This window comes from Sphaeramia orbicularis, chromosome 11 (assembly GCF_902148855.1).
Source record: "Sphaeramia orbicularis chromosome 11, fSphaOr1.1, whole genome shotgun sequence".
NCBI classification, from domain to species: domain Eukaryota; kingdom Metazoa; phylum Chordata; class Actinopteri; order Kurtiformes; family Apogonidae; genus Sphaeramia; species Sphaeramia orbicularis.
Window position 1 is genome coordinate 55,616,595 of NC_043967.1, and position 20,000 is coordinate 55,636,594.

At 39.1% G+C, this 20,000-nt stretch overlaps 1 protein-coding gene and 1 long non-coding RNA gene across 2 annotated transcripts in view; one reads left to right on the forward strand and one right to left on the reverse strand.

The window, feature by feature from the left end:
- LOC115428584 (zinc fingers and homeoboxes protein 2-like) overlaps window positions 1–20,000 on the reverse strand; it is a 170,058-nt gene that overhangs the window by 35,831 nt on the left and 114,227 nt on the right.
- The window catches only part of LOC115428587 (uncharacterized), a 9,295-nt gene continuing 8,982 nt past the window's right edge, over window positions 19,688–20,000 (forward strand). Inside the window, exon 1 of the long non-coding RNA XR_003936652.1 lies at window positions 19,688–19,799. This is a non-coding gene — a long non-coding RNA (uncharacterized LOC115428587). The remainder of the gene's footprint in view (window positions 19,800–20,000) is intronic.

Genomic DNA, 20,000 nt, shown 5'->3' on the forward strand with positions numbered 1-20,000 from the left:
GTGGATGTGGGCGGGGTTTATTATAATGCTGTTAGTGGATGTGGGTGGGGTTTATTATGACACTGTTAGTGGATGTGGGTGGGGTTTATTATGACACTGTTAGTGGATGTATTATGACACTGTTAGTGGATGTGGGTGGGGTTTATTATGACACTATAAGTGGATGTGGGCGGGGTTTATTATGACACTGTTAGTGGATGTGGGCGGGGTTTATTATGACACTGTTAGTGGATGTGGGTGGGGTTTATTATTACACTGTTAGTGGATGTGGGCGGGGTTTATTATGACACTGTTAGTGGATGTGGGTGGGGTTTATTATAATGCTGTTAGTGGATGAGGGTGGGGTTTATTATGACACTATAAGTGGATGTGGGCGGGGTTTATTATGACACTGTTAGTGGATGTGGGCGGGGTTTATTATGACACTGTTAGTGGATGTGGGTGGGGTTTATTATAATGCTGTTAGTGGATGTGGGTGGGGTTTATTATGACACTATAAGTGGATGTGGGCGGGGTTTATTATGACACTATAAGTGGATGTGGGCGGGGTTTATTATGACACTGTTAGTGGATGTGGGTGGGGTTTACTATGACACTGTTTGTGGATGTGGGTGGGGTTTATTATAATGCTGTTAGTGGATGTGGGTGGGGTTTATTATAATGCTGTTAGTGGATGTGGGTGGGGTTTATTATAATGCTGTTAGTGGATGTGGGTGGGGTTTATTATGACACTATTAGTGGATGTGGGCGGGGTTTATTATAATGCTGTAGTGGATGTGGGCGGGGTTTATTATAATGTTAATAATGGTCTGTGTCTTCTGTTTCTATACTGTTTCTGACCTTAAGTCTGTCCATAAATATTTTTCTTTACGCGTTTCTTTCCCTCTTCATATGTTTAATACCAATTAACAACAACTACAACAATATTAATAATAAACAGCTTCATTTTCCAGCAGCGTCTACTGTCTGTTATTTGTTAAAGAATAAAAATAAAGTGCTAGTGTTTGGCAGCGACGACAGAAAAAGGCTCATAATTAATATTTTACAACAAACAAACAGGATGGGTTTGGGTTTGTGTGGCAGTCGAAGGAAAACACTGATCAGTTTAGGCTGTTTTACACTTTCAGACGTTCCAGATAAAACTAACAGACTGAATGTGACGTATGACTGAGCCCTAAATGCATCGATGCTGCAGATTACCTGACCCTCAAATTGTGCGAATAAAACTGGCGCTTAAAAATGACCATAATGGAAAAACAACACTTTCACCAAAACTCCTGTATTTAAATTAAAAGTTTTTCTGCTTGGAAGAAGTGGTTTTTTTGGGCGAAGTGCAGTTGGTATATGACACAAACCTGCGATGAAAAGACCTTTAGTCCAACTAGAGTCACATGACCAAAAAAACCAAAACAAAACCCGATGTTGACAGATGTTAAAACAAGAGAAGAAGAGTTTTTCCCAAACGTGTGTGTGTGTGTGTGTGTGTGTGTGTGTGTGTGTGTGTGTGGTGTGTGTGTGTGTGTGTGTGTGTGTGTGTGTGTGTGTGTGTGTGTGTGTGTGTGTGTGTGTGTGGTGTGTGTGTGTGTGTGTGTGTGTGTGTGTGTGTGTGGTGTGTGTGTGTGTGTGTGTGTGTGTGTGTGTGTGTGGTGTGTGTGTGTGTGTGTGTGTGTGGACACAGCAGGAAGGCACATGAGTTTAGAATTTAGGAGGAGACAGAGGAGGAATACAGAAGAATAATGAATATATCTGGACATAAACATCATATTTATGTTTGTCAACACACTTATGGGATGACTTCTGATGTCATCTCGCAATAATAAATAAACAAATCATCACATTCGTGACTGAATGGAAAAACCCATATTTCGCACTTTTGTTTTTCCGATATTTAGTAAACATGGGTAAATTTTTGCGCAGATGTCCAACGGAAAAGCGTCTACTGTCTGTTATTTGTTAAAGAATAAAAATAAAGTGCTAGTGTTTGGCAGCGACGACAGAAAAAGGCTCATAATTAATATTTTACAACAAACAAACAGGATGGGTTTGGGTTTGTGTGACAGTCGAAGGAAAACACAGAACAGTTTAGGCTGTTTTACACTTTCAGACGTTCCAGACCTCATGTGTCTGAGCCTTAAACTTCACATACGTCGACTCTGCAGACGATGATGATGATGTTTTGAACTGACGGACGGTCTTTAAACGCCTCGCTGCTGTTAAACTAAATCCTCCCCCCCGCTGCTCGGCTTCCTGTCTTTCCAGTCTCGCTGTGGAATCCGGGCCGTTCGGATCCGGATGAGACCCCCCCAACCCCCCAAATGTAAATGTAAATGTAAATAAGCGTCCAGCCACGGTCCTTGTGTGAATAAAAGCTCTGCTGGGGGGTTGTTGGATCCTCCTCCTCCTCCTCCTCCTGCTCCTCCTGCTCTGAATAGGAGCGATGGGCCACCTCGCCGAACAGAATTCCATTAGCGTTGGTTTTACTGTCACATGGGCGGTAACGGCGCCTGGCGGGGCCTTCAGCGCCTGCCAACCCAAATTCAGCAGACAGCAGCGGAGGCGTCCTGCGGAGGGGAAGCGCCGCACAAAAACACAACTACGCAAGAAACTCGGATCAGACCGTCTGCGACATTCAAACCCATCAGTGAACCTTGTGTGAGCGTCTGACACACTTTAACTTCAGGTTATAAAAGGCCGTTATTTTACATGGTTTGTGCAAAAACATTTAAATCTGCAAAAATACTCCATATTCATTCAGAATTCATTGTCGATGGTGACGAGAGGACGCAGTTTGTCCTCTTTTTGTGGTCGTCAGATATGACCATATTTGGACGTTCAGAGGATCCGTAGTTACCGTGGAAACACCGTCATCTACCCCTAACCCTCTCAAACATGTACAAAATAATAAATAATGTAAACAATATGAGCAAAAATGAAGTAAAATGAATAAAATAAGCAACAAAATGAATACAAAAACAGCCAAAGTTATCCATAACATGAGCAAAAATGAATAAAGAATCAACAAAATAATAAGTAACATAAGCAAAGTAAGTCAAAAACGGAACAAAATTGAAGAAAAAATATAAATAGAAAACAAAATGAATGAAAACAGTCAAAGTAATCAATAAAATGAACAAAATTAACAAAAAAAGGAACAAAATTAAAAAGCAACAACAAAATAAGCCACAAAGTAAACAAAACTTTAGAAAAACTAGTCAAACCCATGGAGTTGGATCAGTGACAGCGGATGGACTCTGGGCTTCTGTTCAGGGAATGAGTCACTTTTTCTACAGTTTTCTCTGTTTTCGACATAAAACCCCTCACCTTTAATCTGAGCTTTAATAAACATCTACATCAGGTCTGTCAAACTATCTCCATTATTTTTTAAATTGTTACTTATTTTAATCATTTCCTGTTTTTGTAAATTATATTTTTTTATTAATTTCACCTCACGACCTTCATGTCAAAAAATAAATCTGGTTTGTTTCCGTTACAAACATGTCATTTAAAGGGTTAAAAACATGACAGTTATTGAGTATTTGGTATTGTTGTTCATGACTCAAGCTAAAGTAATACTAAATAAATAAAAAATAATAAAATTAACATTTAATATTTGACCTAGAACCAAAAATGAACCAATGTTGGTGTTAATCACTGACATATGAAAAAAAATAAAATAACTAATACAATTTATATGTAGAATGTTGAATAAAAAACAAACATGCCATGTTTTCCTCATATTTTCAGATTAATGTACAGTTTTGTTCGTTTTGTTCATTATTACATTCATTATTTTGTTTATTTTCTTTAGTACTTTTCTTTCTTAATTGTTGTCTCATTTTGATGACTATTTCCCCCCGAATTTTCATAATTTTATTCTTTTTTTCATTATCTTATTCATTTTCTTGATTATTCTCTTCATTTTGTTCATTATCTAAATATTTTTTTTAAATTGCTACTTATTTTAGTCATTTCCTCTTTTTTATTATTATTATTATTAATTTCACCTTGCGACCTTCATGTCAAAATATAAATCCAAACATGTCATTTAAAGGGTTAAAAATATGACAGTTATTGAGTATTTGGTATTTTTGTTTATGGATGAAGATAAAGTTATACAAAAAAAAAATGTAAAAAATAAATAAATAAATAAATAAATAACAATAAATAAATAAATAAATGTCTGAAAACATGAATCCAGGTGTTGGAGGCTCAGTTTTTCCTCAGAGTTTTTGTCTAATTCCACTAAATGCTGCCGGGGGGGTGTGGGGGGGGTCATGTCTGTGAACGGGGTCACAGGTCACAGAACCAGCATCGCTCTGTTTGTGATGCGTTTAATGTCCTCCACTTGGACATCACACCTCCACAGTTTGTGTTGGGACGTTCCTGTCGTCTGTCTGAAATAAACGGCTGCTCCGTTTACGTCTGATGGAAAACATTATTCTGACGCCTTTGTGTTGAATATTTGTGTTCACAACAGGTTTGTGTCGGTAATTGATGTAATTTGGAAGCGGCCGCTGCTGAATGTCACTTGTTCAGATGGATTTGGTTTGTTTTGGGCGACAGACGCCGTAACCCGACGGCAGATCTGGACCGACGGTTAAAAAAGAGGAGGAAGACGCCAGAGCGGGTTTTAGAGAAGAAAATAAAGGAAAAAAACATAAAGACAATGATGAAAATAAAGGAAAAGAGGATGGAGACGCCAGAGTGGGTTTTAGAGAAGAAAATAAAGGAAAAAAACATAAAGACAATGATGAAAATAAAGGAAAAGAGGATGGAGACGCCAGAGTGGGTTTTAGAGAAGAAAATAAAGGAAAAAAACATAAAGACAATGATGAAAATAAAGGAAAAGAGGATGGAGACGCCAGAGTGGGTTTTAGAGAAGAAAATAAAGGAAAAAAATATGAAAAAGAATGACAATGAAGAAAATAATGGAAAAAAAACCCATGAAAACAATGGGGTCAATGTTAGAGAGAGGTAGAAAAGAGCTATGAAAGAAAGAAGAAAAAGAAGGAGGAGAAAAAGAAGAAAAAGAAGAAAAAAGAGAAGGAAAAAAAGCAGTAGCAGTAGTAGTAGACACAGACTCAGTTGTATTCCAGTCTCTGTCGTATACATATATATATATATATATATATATATATATATATATATATATATATATATATATATATCAGGACAGTGAATCCAAACTCTGGTCATTTTGTTCTTAAACTCTTTTCTCTCACAGTTTTTCTAAAACGTGAATTTTCCAAATTCCATATTTTTTTCCAGACTCTCATTTCCAGATGTTTTAGTCAAAACGTTCCAGTTTTTATCTTTAAATTTATGATCCAGTCGTCAGAACTTCCATGGACTCATTCTGAGTTCCACCAGCGTTCATCTGAGGTTAAACATCCAACTGACCAACAGTGTGTGAACGCCACCTTCATTGAACTACGACGACAGTAGCACCTGAACGCAACACACAGGTCAGTTCAAACTCCCATGTGGAAACTGTCATTTTCCCGACGGCACCTGAAGGCATCATGGTTCTGAACAAACCAGAACCAACAGTTCTGTAATCCACCTCAGAATAAAACCAGCTCATCTGAACTGGATTCAGACTGGAGTCCACTGGTTCAGAAGTGACTGGGTTGGACTGGTCGTTTTCATTTACTGGTTTAAACCTGGTGCCGCGGTCCGACACCCGGATGCTTCCTGGACCCGTCTGTTCCGTTCATCCACTAAACCCATTCAGCTCATTCACACCTGGACCCGAAAATCTGACAATCCAAGGCTGACGTTGAAGGACGGTGGACGTCCATGTCATCCATCTGATGGACACTTTAGACCACTGAGGGATTCTGGGAACCACCTCAGAGGACACGACAGCCTTTTATACGAACCATGAAGACTACAGCCTGTGGAAGTATATGAATATAAATAATAAAGAAAACACTGGGTTCATATATGTGTGTGTGTGTGTGTGTGTGTGTGTGTGTGTGTGTACTAAATCTGCAGTTTTATATAATTACATTTAGTGAAAATGAGTAAAAATCCCATAATTCACTTCTATCATACATTAATTATACTATAGTTCAATCTGAATTCAATATTTCATTTTATTTCTCTTTTTCTATTCTATTCTATTCTTTTTTATTCTATTCTATTGATCATCGTGGACAATATTTAATTCTGAATTCACTTTTTAAAGTCGATGCATATTTTTATTCATGCCCAAACTTCTATTTTTTCACCTTAAAGTAGCATCAAAAACCTAAAAATACCTGTACATACTTTTATTTTTATCTTTTTCTGTTTTAAATCTGTGTCTTTACCTGATACGTTCTTTAATTGTTCAGTTGTAATACTATTTTTTTCTTCAGACTGGAGCAGAATCTGCAGAATGAAGGGCTTTATTGTCCAGTGATTGGAAATTCCTTCAGCCTCTGGAATTCTAAACCAAGAAATTAAAAAAAAAAAAATAAATAAAACAAAAAAAACAACAACACAGGGTTGATTCACGTACGTGTGTGTGTGTGTGTGTGTGTGTGTGTTGCCTAAAACTGCAGTTTTATATAGTTTAATTTGGTGACATCTAGTAAAAAATTCCATAATTCCCTTCTATCATATATTCATTTTACTGTATTTCAATCTGCATTAAATTTTTATTTTCATTTTTCTATTCTATTCTGTTCTATTCTATTCTATTCTATTCTTTTTTATTCTATTCTATTAATCATCGTGGACAATATTTAATTCTGAATTCACTTTTTAAAGTTGATGCATATTATTATTCATGTCCAAACTTCCATTTTTCACCTTAAAGTAGCATCAAAAATCTAAAAATACCTGGATCTACTTTTATTTTTTACCCATTTCTGTTTTAAATCTGTGTCTTTAACTGATATGTTCTTTAATTGTTCAGTTCTAATACTATTTTTTAATTCAGACTGGAGCAGAATCTGCAGAATGAAGGGCTTTATTTTCCAGTGATTGGAAATTCCTTCAGCCTCTGGAATTCTAAACCAAGAAATAAAGAAATAAATAAATAAAAAAACACAGGGTTGATTCACATACATATGTGTTGAATAAAACCGCAGTTTTATATAGTTTCATTTGGTGACATCAAGTAAAAATTCCATAATTCCCTTCTATCATATATTCATTATACTGTATTTCAGTCTGAATTCACTTTTTAAAGTCAATGCATATTTTTATTCATGTCCAAACTTCTATTTTTTCACCTTAAAGTATCATCAAAAATCTAAAAATACATGTATTTACTTTTTTATAAATTTATTTTTTATCCATTTCTCCTTTAACTGATATTTTCTTTAATTGTTCAGCTCTAATACTCTTTTTTCATCCGACTGGAGCAGAATCTGCAGAATGAAGGGCTTTTTTGTCCTGTTATGGTCCATTATTTGTTCTCATTCCCGTCTTTATTTGTATTTTTTTCCCGTCTGTGCTGTTTTTTTTATCGGACTCTGCGTTTGATCGTAAACATTTCCATCTTTCTAAACCCCATTGACTCCACACCCCTCTGGATGCTGCTGCCTCGGCCCTGTTTCCATGGCGATATTCTGATTAGCCCCTGCCCAAATATTCAGATTATTATTTATCTGCGTGTGAATCAATCGGATATTGCCGAGGCGCTGATTGCATTGATCGGTGGAAGGGTGCGTTTGTTTTTCTTCTCTTTTGACGCCTTTTAAACCACAGTCTCATTCAGGTGGTTTCCTGCCTCCGTTGACTTCTACCCACGATGCCGTTCTCTTTCTGCTAACCCTAATCCTGCAGCGGGGGGGTTAAAGGTCGCAGCAGGTATTCAGCGCCCCCCTGAAGGGCCCTTGAGCAGAAGATGGGCTTGGATGGGGGGGGGGGTGTTGAACTCCTGCTCATTCCCCGTTCACTCCTAAAGGAGGAACCGAGGGAAATCAAAGTTAAATAAAGAAAATGAAAGGAGAATAAATAATCACCGGTGAGATGGAAGCGGGGGGGGGGGGGGGGGGGAGGAGGAGGAGGAGGAGGAGGAGGAGGAGAGTCTGAGTTCTGAATCTGAATTGAATCCAAGTGGTGTTAGTTTCGTCAACAAAAATTAGGACTAAATATCTTCACCAACGAACCTTTATAGTGTGATGAAAATGAGACGAGACGTAGTGAAAATGGTGGTCATGTGACGATAACTAGAATTAAACGTGTAATGCAATACTGTTGAAAAAAGAAAACAAGAAAAGCACTTGGAGAGCACAGACCTCCGCCAAGACAGATCTGCCCCCCCCAATCACCACCAAAATGTAATCATTTCTTCCTTGTGTCAGTATCAACATTTCCTGAAAATTTCATGAAAGTCCATCCAGAACTTTTCGAGTTATCTTGCTAAAAAACAAACAAACAAACAAACAACCACACAAAGCAAAGTGATCACAGTTCCTCCTGGTGGAGGGAACCAGACTAAATGTAGTTTACGAAACAAAAACTGATAAAATGTCTCTTCATTTTCGTTAGCGAGACCAGACGAACTGTCGTTCTAATCTTTAGTTTCATTAATTCCTGAACGTGTGTCTGAAACTGGGAGGTGCACAGGTTAACAGACTGTGCTTCTCCTCCTCTGCTTCACACCTGAAGTCTGGATGGTTCTCCTTCCCTCTCCTGCTCCAAACGTCCAGGGTCCACATAGACCTGGTCCCAGTCCGGGTCCGCATGGTAGAGTACTGCAACCAGAACCGAGCCAGACAGAACCAGACGGGTAGGCTGAGTTCGGACACAACTGTGTCAGGCACGGTTCGGGTTTGGACAAAAACATGTGGTCAGAGCTGGGCTTTACCACACGGATAACCCCGTTCGATAACGTGACTAAAACTGAGAAAGACTGAAATGAGAGTTTGACACAAAAACTAAAACTAAAACAGGCAGACAAAAACAACTGTAAATCTGAGCCGTAGTTTCATCAGAGAACATGTTTGAAGACACTGAACTGCCTTCACAATAACTATTGTTCATTTTACTAAAAAAAAACTGGTCCATGTTCGAATGCTGAGTGTCTGGTTCTAAAAGCAGGGTTCTGAAACTCCTGTTCTTTCAGGTTCCACATTCAGCCTGATTTGATCTGCAGTGGACCCAACCAGTCAAATAAGAACAGAAGAACCGATAAATAATGACAACTGTACATTTATGTCTGTGTTTTAGTGCAAAAAACACATTAAACTATGAAAATACTTACTTTTATAAACTATCCAAACAAAAAAAGAAGTGAATGACCTGAAAAAACTGATGTTTCTTCAGTAAAATCAGTGTAATGTTCTCAGTCTTCTTCCTCCACTTCTCATTAGTCCATGTGCATTCTGGATCAGATCTCCAAAGACACTAAACACTGAGGAACAGGAAGAAAAGAGTTCAAACTGGACTGAATTTAATACAGACATTTCAGGTTGGGCACATTTGTTCAGGTTAGTCACATTTTATTGGTACAGGAGAGTTTGGAAATGGAAAGATTTTCAGAATTTAATGTGATTTTTTGCACTAAAACAAAGACAAAAATGTGAAGTTGTCATTATTTATCAACATAATGTAATAACATTTTTTCCATCAAACCCAGTAGTAAATCTGCAGTCCTTCTTCTGTGTGGGTTCTTCTGCTGTTCTTATTGGACTGTAGATCAGATTGGTCTGGATGTGGAACCCACACTAACATGAGTTCCACAACCTGGACTGTGGAATTTCTGCACTTTGTAAATTCATCCCAGGGGTCGGACTGGAACCTTTGGTGGGACGTATTTGGACCCCGGGCCTCATGTTTGAGACCCATGTTCTAAAAACAGGTGAATGTGTACGAGGGGTTAACTCCTCCCCTTCAGATTCTGACAAACATTGGTTTTATTTGTTGTGAGCGGCGGCGGCGGGTCGATGGGGTTCTGGTTAATGAGGTTAATGTTCTCTGGAGGTTCCGTTTGTTCCTGAAGTACCCGCTGTTCTCCAGCACCATGACGACGCTGCCCTGGAACCCTTTGATTTCCAGGTGTTTGAGCTGATGAGCGTTCAGGTCGTGTCGCCTGGATCCCGCCGTTCCAGCGCCGGAGGTTTCTGACGTTTTTTTTTTTTTTTTTTTCCTGGTTGGTGCTCCGGCTGTTTGGGCTTTTTTAATCAAAATAAAGTGATTATGAATATGCAAATGGAGTCATTTGCTAATTGTCGGAGCCAATCTCTTTCTGTCTGAGTGTTAAGCTGCAGTTTTTTTGGGGGAACTCATCATGAACGGCGCCTGACGCAATCATGTGCAACGTTGGAGGGTCAAAGGTCGTTTGCAGCTGCAGACAGTGTCCTTGCCTTCCCTGCTGGCTGCCCTTGAGCAAGACACTAAACCCCCTCCCGTTCCCCAGCAGCGCGCCTGGCAACCTCTGACCTCCACGAGCCCAAAAACAAACGCAAACGACCGTCGAAATCCCGAGAAAACCGCTTGATTTTGAGTTGAAGACAGAAGACGCGAACCCGCTGCGAGTCTTCTAACAGCGGAGTCTCCGCCGGCTGTTACCCAGCGACTCCGACTGACTTTATTTACAGAGCGCCGTGTTTAATTTTGGCCGAAAACGGCGGGCTGCGCACAGCGGAGGACGGCCCTGCACGGTGGCTGGTTTTAATCACATGCACACACTGAAAAACACACATTAATATGCATGCACGAGCAACGGGAAGCACACGGGGACGCTCCCACCGACAAACGCTAAGCCGCTCATTCTAATAGGCTAAGCTTCCCTCCATTTGGTTAAATGTTCTGTTAAAGAAGAGCTACACCAGAGGAAGGAGGGAGCAGAGGAGGAGAGGAGGAGGCAGGGAAGGAAGGGAAGATTAAGAAAAGAGGAAAAGGAGAAGAAAGAAAAGGAGATTATTAAGACAAGGAAGGAAGGAAGGAAGGAAACACAGAAGGAGAGGTGTGTTTAAAGGAGGGATGAGATTAAAAAAAAGGGAAGGAAAAAGAGGATGGGATGAAGGAAAGGAGGTAGGAGGTAGGGGAGGAAGGATGGAGGGTGGAGGAGAAATAAGACAGGAAGGTGTAAGGAAGCAAGGAAAGAAGGGAAAATAAAAAGAAGAGTAAGTCAAAGACTAAAGAAGAGGAAGGAAGGATGGAAGGAAACAGTGAAGGAGAGGTGTGTTTAAGGATGGATGAGACTAAAAAAGGGAAGGAAAGGAAATAGAGGATGGGATGAAGGAAAGGAGGTAGGAGGTAGGGAAGGAAGGATGGAGGGTGGAGGAGAAATGAGAGAGGAAGGTGTAAAGAAGCAAGGAAAGAAGGGAAGATAAAAAGAAGAGTAAGTCAAAGAATAAAGAAAAGGAGATTATTAAGAAGAGGAAGGAAGGAAAGAAGGAAGGAAGGAAGGAAGGAAACGGTGAAGGAGAGGTGTGTTTAGTGATGGATGAGATAAAAAAGGAGAGGAATTAGGATGGGGGGAGTAAATGAAAGGAATTAAATGAGAAAGCGGAGGAAAGTTTAAGGAAACAGGATGAAAAGGAAAGATGAAAGAGATAAAGGAGGAAAGACTGGAAGGAAGAAGGAGAGAAAGCGGGATAAGAGACAAAAAAGAAGGAAAAAAATGAAGGAAGGAAGTCAAGAAAAGTATCGTGGAAAGGATTGAAAAGGAGAAAAGATCTGAGCAAAAAGAGAAGAATGAGCAGAAATGAAGAAAAGAAGATGAAGATGGAAGGATGAAAGAAGTGAAAGATAATGAAAAGGAGAAGGAAGGAGTTAATAGAAAAAAGACATGGGATGGAAGGAAAGAAGGAAAAGAAAACAGAAGAATAAAGGATGGAAACAAATGAAAGACAGGAAGGAGGAAAGAAGGAAAGGACGGAGAGGAGGAGAGAGAAGGGATAGAGGATAGACTGAAGAATGAAAAGAAGAAAGAGTTAAAAAAGAGAAAGAAGAGGGGATGAAGTGGAGGAAAAGAGGAAAGAAAAAGGATGATGGAAGAAAAGACTTGGATGAAAAAAGAAGGAAGGGGATTGAGGATGATGGATGAAAAGAAAAAAGGATGAAGGAAAAGACGAAGGAAAAAGAGGGAGAGGAGGAAAGAAGGAAAGGAAATATGAGAATAGATGAAAAGATTGAAAAGGAAAGATGCAAAAAACGATACAGGAAGGGGAAGGAAAGGGGGAAAGAAAAAGGAAGAAAAAAAGGATGATGAAGGAAAAGACTGAGATAAAAAGAAAGAAATGAACAAGATGAAAGAAGGACAGAAGGAAAGAAGATGAGGAAGGGAAGGAATGGGAATGACAGAGGAAAATGAAGACATGGACGAAGAGAAAAGTGGAGGGAAGAGAGAGAAAGAATGGATGGAAGAAATGAAAAGACAGGAGGAAAATAAAAAAGAAGAGGAAAAGAGGAGGAAGGAAACGCCTGGAAAAATGGAGGAAGGATGTGACATAGGAAGGAGTAAAGGGAAGGGGAGGATGGAGGGAGGAGGAAGAGGGAGGAGGAGGAGAGAGGGATGGAAGGGGGAGCGATGGATGAAAAGAAAAGATAGAGGAGGAAAAGAAAAAAGAAAAGGAAACAAGGAGGAAGGACAGAAGGAAAAGTCTGGAAAAATGGAGGAAGGATGTGACATAGGAAGGAGTAAAAGGAAGGGGAGGAGGGAGGAGGGAGGGAGGGAGAGAGGGAGGAGGTGTGGGGAGGAGGAGGTGGGGGGGAGTGGGGCTGCAAGGCCAAATAATGGAGCAGCTCATCTCATGGTGAATTTGAATGGAGGCTGAATTAATTTAAATCTCATCACGGCCCGCCCTCTAATACCTTATCAGTTCTGCACGGAGACAAGGGACGTAATCGCATTAGAGCCACCACTCTGCTCCACTGCACACACACACACACACACACACACACACACACACACAACAGACACACACCTGTGCTGGTATGCGCCTCCTTCCACACAAACACACACTGAGCGTGCTCAGTGGCGGCTGCTGCTGCGAATTAAAACAAACACACACGCAGCGTGAAGAAACACCCCCGTGAGTACACAACGACAACACACACACATACACACACATACACACTCAGCGTGAAGACACTCTGATGAATGGGTGTTAAAATAAAAACACACACACACACACACACACACACAGCTCAGCAGCCTTCAGTTACCTTCTAGGGGAAAAGGCTCATGGGAAGTTATGCACTCGGCTGTTGACATTGGCTGCAGCCAGACGACACACACACACACACACACACACACACACACACACACAGTGACCACGGTCAAAGACACTCCAAACAAGATGGCGGCAGGTTGGGGGCTGCGGTGAGTCGCGACCATGTGGCGATTCACGCGTTTGTGTTGTTCTGCGAAGAAGAGGAAAACTCCACCCAAAAACACACCATCGTCCACACACACACACACACACACACCTCCTGACCCACCCACCAACACCTCCACCCCCCCACCTCCTGACCCACCCACCAACACCCCCCCACCCGCCGGCGTCGATCGGACGTTTCGGTTGTTTTTGGCGTGTTTGTGTTTCGGACGCCGGGACAAAGTGTCCAAAGCTTTGTGGTTTTCCAGACAATAACAGACTGAGCATCAAAAACTACAACTCCCATGAGGCTTGGTCACGTGTCGGCAGTCGCGGCCTCGTCGTATAAACAGAAATCACGAAGGATCCGATAAACCGAAGTTACAAAACTTCAAGATTCAGTTAATTTGTCTGAAGAAAATTAAAAATATTTCCTTCGAGTTGTTTTTTTTTTTTTTCCAGTGTTTCAAGTTTAAAGACCTGATATGAAAACACATCGCTGTTTAACCTTCAACAAACTGTGATACATTTTCACATCTTGTAAAATCTCATAATCACCTTAAATGTTCTCATTTGTACAAATATTCTAAAGAACCTTCAACTGACTGTAGAAACTACATTACCCATGATCCTTAGAAGCTGTATCTCTGTCAACTTCTACAGAAAAAATGCAGAAATGCACCATGGGAGATGTATTTTTACTGCTGGAATAAAAAAATTGAAATAATAAAAATACTGATGGAGTTTTAAAGAGAAGGAACATGAAAAAAATGGAAAAATACTATATAAAACTCAACATAAGGAAACAAAATGAAACATATTTTTACTGTATTTTGTAAGAACATCTCCGTTTAAATGTTACATTTTTTGACTTGAAATCTTGAAATCTCGCACTGAATGCACAAACTACATTACCCATGATCCTTAGAGGCTGTATCATAGTCAAGCTCAATTGAAAAGATGCAGAAATGCACCATGGGAGATGTATTTTTACTGCTGATATTCCTGTTAAATGAGGTTCTGAGTCAAAGGATGGATTTTAATTATTTTCCTAAACATCCTACTTTACATTTGACTTAATATCATTTAATAAAGAAGTGAAAAAGAAAAAGTGAAGAAGTGGAGTTAATATAAAACCGTTTATATGTTCAGGTTTGACTTCATCTCATCACAAAAATTCAAAAATTCTAAAGAATCTTGCATCGACTGTAGAAACTACATTTCCCATGATCCTTAGAGGCGGTATCTCAGTCAACTCCTATAGAAAAGATGCTGAAATGCACCATGGGAGATGTATTTTTACTGCTGGAATACTGGAATAATTTTTTTTTTTAAATAATAAAAATACCGATGGAGTTTTAAAGAGAAGGAACATGAAAAAAATGGAATAAATATTATATAAAACTCAACACACTGAAACAAAATGCTACAAAATGAAACATATTTTACTGTATTTTGTAAGAACATCTTGATTTAAATGTTAAATTTTTTGACTTGAAATCTTGAAATCTTGCATTGAATGCACAAACTACAACACCCATGATCCTTAGAGGCTGTATCACAGTCAAGCTCAATTGAAAAGATGCAGAAATGCACCATGGGAGATGTATTTTTACTGCTGATGTTCTGCTGAACAGTCCAAGGATGGATTTAAATTAATTTACTGCTTTACATTTGACTTGTTATAATTTAATAAAAAAGCGATTGTAAGTAAAACTATATGATGGAGACGCTAAATGTTCCGACTGTTGCAGGATTTAGCATCGGACGCTAACGGAGGACGTCCAGAAGACAGACCAGGTGACCAGTTTTACATCCAGATGAACAGAAACGTTTATTATCATGAGTTCAGACGTATCAGACCCAGAGGAAATAGACAAATAATTAATATCTGCCTGAAACTAACGAGTTTAATATAGAAGAGAGAAAGCAGAAGTTCGATTAGAAGAGGTGAAGTTAAAATAAAACTGTTTATATGTTCAGGTTTGACTTCATCTCATCACAAAAATTCAAAAATTCTAAAAAATCTTGTATCAACTGTAGGAACAACATTACCCATGATCCTTAGAGGCTGTATCTCAGTCAACTTCTACAGAAAAGGTGCTGAAATGCACCATGGGAGATGTATTTTTACTGCTGGAGTAAAAAAAAAAATTAAGTAATAAAAATACTGATGGAGTTTTAAAGAAAAGGAACATGAAAAAAATGGAATAAACATCTGAAACTCAACACAATGAAACAAAATGCTACAAAATGAAACTTTTTTTTTTTTTTTTAACAATATTTTGTAAGAACATCTTCATTTAAATGTTACATTTTTTGACTTCATCTCTACAAAATTCTAGAAAGAGAAAAAAATCTCGCACTGAATGCACCAACTACAATACCAGTGATCCTTAAAGGCTGTATTGCAATGAAGCTCGACAGAAAACATGGTGAAATGCACCATGGGAGATGTATTTTTACTGCTGATATTGTGGTTAAATGAGGTTCTGAGTCGAAGGATGGATTTGAATTATTTTCCTGAACATCCTACTTTACATTTATTTTCATTTAACAAAGAAGTGATGAAGAAAAAGTGAAGAATGGTGTCTTCAGAACGTCTAAAAGCGTGTCGAGGTCAGTCCCGAGCTTTTATCCGACGACACGCGACACGAGACGGAAACTCCGACTCCTCCATCAGCATCTGAGAGCGCAGGGGTCAAAGGTCACGCAGCGAACGCAGCGGAGGAGAAGGTACAGACGGCGGCGGTGAAACACAAAGGGTTGATTTCAAACGTCACCCGCGTTTAATTAATGTCACGTTTCAGCCTCGTTTGGGTTCGTTTCTAAAAGTACTGAAAGCAAAGAGGAAATATTTAACAGCAGGTAAAAGCTGTGCATTAAACCACAGAGTTCACAGAACAGGGCAGCGCTCCAACGCTTTCATTTAGACCAGTTCTTCAAAACACATCTGTCAAGAAATTCAACTGATGTGTATTTATTCATTCATTTATTTTAGATCAGTATCATTTTTATTTTGTCTCTCTTACTTTCTAGTCCGACATTTGATTATGTTCATTTAGGCTCCGTTCACACAGCAGGTCTAAACGCATTTTTCGGATTTTTGGGTGAAATCTGTTTTTTTTTGTGTGTCGGTTCATATTTCACATTAAATGCGACTTCTATCAGTTTTGAGTCTGAACTGAATGTGACCCTGAGGTCACACTGGAAAATATCAGATCTGTTTCAGATTTAGGACCACATATGAAAGTGGTCCGGGTCAGATTTAGGACCACATATGAAAGTGGTCTGGGTCAGATTTAGGACCACATATGAAAGTGGTCCGGGGTCAGATTTAGGACCACATATGAAAGAGGTCCGGACCACATATGAAAGTGGTCCGGGTCAGATTTAGGACCACATATGAAAGTGGTCCGGGTCAGATTTAGGACCACATATGAAAGAGGTCCGGACCACATATGAAAGTGGTCCGGGTCAGATTTAGGACCACATATGAAAGTGGTCCGGGTCAGATTTAGGACCACATATGAAAGTGGTCCGGGTCGGCTTTAGATCCACGATATGAAAGTGGTCCGGACCACATATGAAAGTTTTAGGACCACATATGAAAGTGGGTCCGGAGGTCAGATTTAGGACCACAGCACATTACCTGAAAGTGGTCCGGTCGAATTTAGGACCACATATGAAAGTGGTCGGACCACATATGAAAGTGGTCCGGGTCAGATTTAGGACCACATATGAAAGTGGTCTGGACCACATATGAAAGTGGTCCGGGTCAGATTTAGGACCACATATGAAAGTGGTCCAGGTCAGATTTAGGACCACATATGAAAGTGGTCTGGGTTAGATCAGTGCTGTTCAGACTGTCTTTAACAGATCAGATCCAGGTCACATGTGGCGGAAAACATCAGATTTCTTCCACATTTACCTGCATCTGAACAGAACCTTAGGCCCAATTCACCCCTTGGCCCCTCCCCCTTGACTCCTCCCCCTTGGTCCCTCCCCCTTGAAATGGAGTTGCAGTGGGTAGGGGTTGAAACCTTCCCCTAAGAAATGGGACAATCCTGTTAAATCATCCACTGAAGTGGAATAAAATTAATTTTTCATTATTCATTTTTTGCCTTTTTTTTTTTTTCTTCAATTTTCTTCAGTTTGTGGTTTATTTTGTTAATGTTACATATTATTTAGTTGCTTTATTATAATTGTTTTCATTACTTTGGCTGTTTTTCTTCATTTCATTCATATTTTATACTTTTTTTTAAACTTAATTTTAGTAAATTTTTTGCTTATTTTTCCACATTATCTATTATTTTCTAGCTTTTTTTAAAATTATTATTATTTTTTGTTCATTTTATCCACTGTCACTGATCCAACTCCATGGGTTTTACTGGTGAATGAATGTTGTAGAAGATGACAGTGTTTCCACGGTAACTACGGAGCCTTGTAACGTCCAAATATAGTCATATCTGATGGCCATGAAAAGATGAAGAACTGTATTTTACACCAATTATTGACATGGACTGATAGGATTAGTGGATCAGCAGGTATTAACCAGTTTAGATCAGTAGATGGTTCTGGTTTTTGAGGGTTAACTGAATAAATACAGGGTTCTGGATGGGATGAAATGATGAAACCTCCTCATTTTTCATGTATTTTGCTTATTTTCTCGTCATTTTAGAAGGATTTGTTCTTTTTTATGTCGTATTTCAAGGTTTTTTGATTCATGTTTTCCTTATTCTTAGTGTTTTGCTCATTTTATTGTCATTTTACAAGTTTTTGTACATTTTATCCCATGAATAATGGAGGTAAAACTGTATTTTACACCAATTATTGACATGTATTGATTGGATTAGTGGCTCAGCAGGTATTAAACAGTTTAGATCAGTAGATGGTTTAGGTTAAAGGTGGACGTTTGACCCAGAATCCACAGAAATCGCATGAATATGCGTTTGTTGTTGTGTTGGAGCGACTGATTATTTAACCTTCCGGAAGCCGTACCTGTCTCTTTATTCACCTTCCTTCGTTCCCTCCTGGTTTTTCTTCAATAAAATCTGTTTTAAATGCTTTAAACGTGGTTGTTCGTCTCCTGTGGCTTCGCTGGAGTCCATTAGAAAACACATTACATTCAAACGAGGAGAGGATATTATCAAACTACTGATTCACCAGGAATTCAAGTAGTAAATTCCTGCGGTGGAATCATTTAAAACTCCTAAGGAGACACATATTTTAGGATTAGTGCATGTGTCGGAGTGCAGAAGTGTTTCCATAAAAGGGGGAGGAGGGAATAAAAGGCGATGCGAGCGCTGGCAGGTGAGGCTTTTCTGAGGTTGGAAACATTTCTTCAAATCCAGATGAACTTTGGAGGTCTTCTGCACACACTGACTGCTGTTTACTGTATGTGGGAGGGAAGAAAAAAAACACAGATTCTTCCCAGAGTCGGTTGAAAAAAACATGTGGAGCAGAAACAAAACAGCTGACCCGATGAACCGGAGAACGGCGAGCATCAAACGGCGCCGTTCACAGTGTATCGGACGCCGTGAACGGTGCGAGAAAACCACTTCTACACGACAGATACTCCGAGATGGCAGGTTCGGTACTGAAATGCACCATGGGAGATGTATTTTCACGACTGGAAGGAATTTTTTTAAATAAAAATATTGATGGAATTTTAAAAAGAAGGAACGTGACAAAAATGGAATAAAAATTTGCTTCTTTGCATAAAACTCAACAGAATAAAACAAAACACAACATATTGGTCCTTCATTTTGGAGCCTTAAATGTTCACTACGACTTCATCTGCAAAAAATCTGGAGGATCTCATACTAACTATCAAAACTACATTACCCATGATCCTTAGAGACTGCATCTCCGTTAAAGTCTACAAATAAGAAGCTAAAATGCACCATGGGAGATGTAGTTTCACTGTTGGAATACATTTTTTTATAATAAAAATATTGATGTAGTTGTGAAGAGAAGGAAAATGAAAAATATTGAATAAATATTTCCTTTTTAAATAAAACTCGACAGAATTAACCAAAACAGAACATATTTGTACTTCATTTTGTAAGAACATTTTCATTTTGGAGCCTTAAATGTTCACATTTGACTTCACAAAAATTCAAAAAAATCTAAAGTATCTTGTACTGACTGTAGAAACCACAATACCCATGATCCTTACAGGCTGTATCTCAGTCAACTTCTACAGAAAAGATGCTGAAATGCACCATGGGAGATGTATTTTTACTGCTGATATTCTGGTTAAAGGAGGTTCTGAGTGAAAGGATGCATTTTAATTATTTTCCTGAACATCCGACTTTACATTTGACTTAAGATCATTTAATAAAGACGTGATAAAGAAAAAGTGAAGTTAATATAAAACAGTATTTGTGTTTCCATTGACCTTCAAATTGTGTGAATATAACTTATATTTATGTTCCTGTTTATGAGAAGACTTCTCCTGACATCCACCAGAAGAAAGAAACTAATCAGCACATTTGGGATTGAACAGACAAACCAACATTACACACTTGTGTTTTTCTGATATTTAGTAAATATCAGTGAAGTTTTGCTCAGATGTCTGATGGAAAAGCCACTATAGTCTTCAGAACGTCTAAAAAGCGTGTCGAGGTCAGTCCTGAGCTTTTATCCGACAACATGCGACATGAGACGGAAACTCCGACGACTCCATCGGCATCTGAGAGCGCAGGGGTCAAAGGTCACGCATTGAAGGAG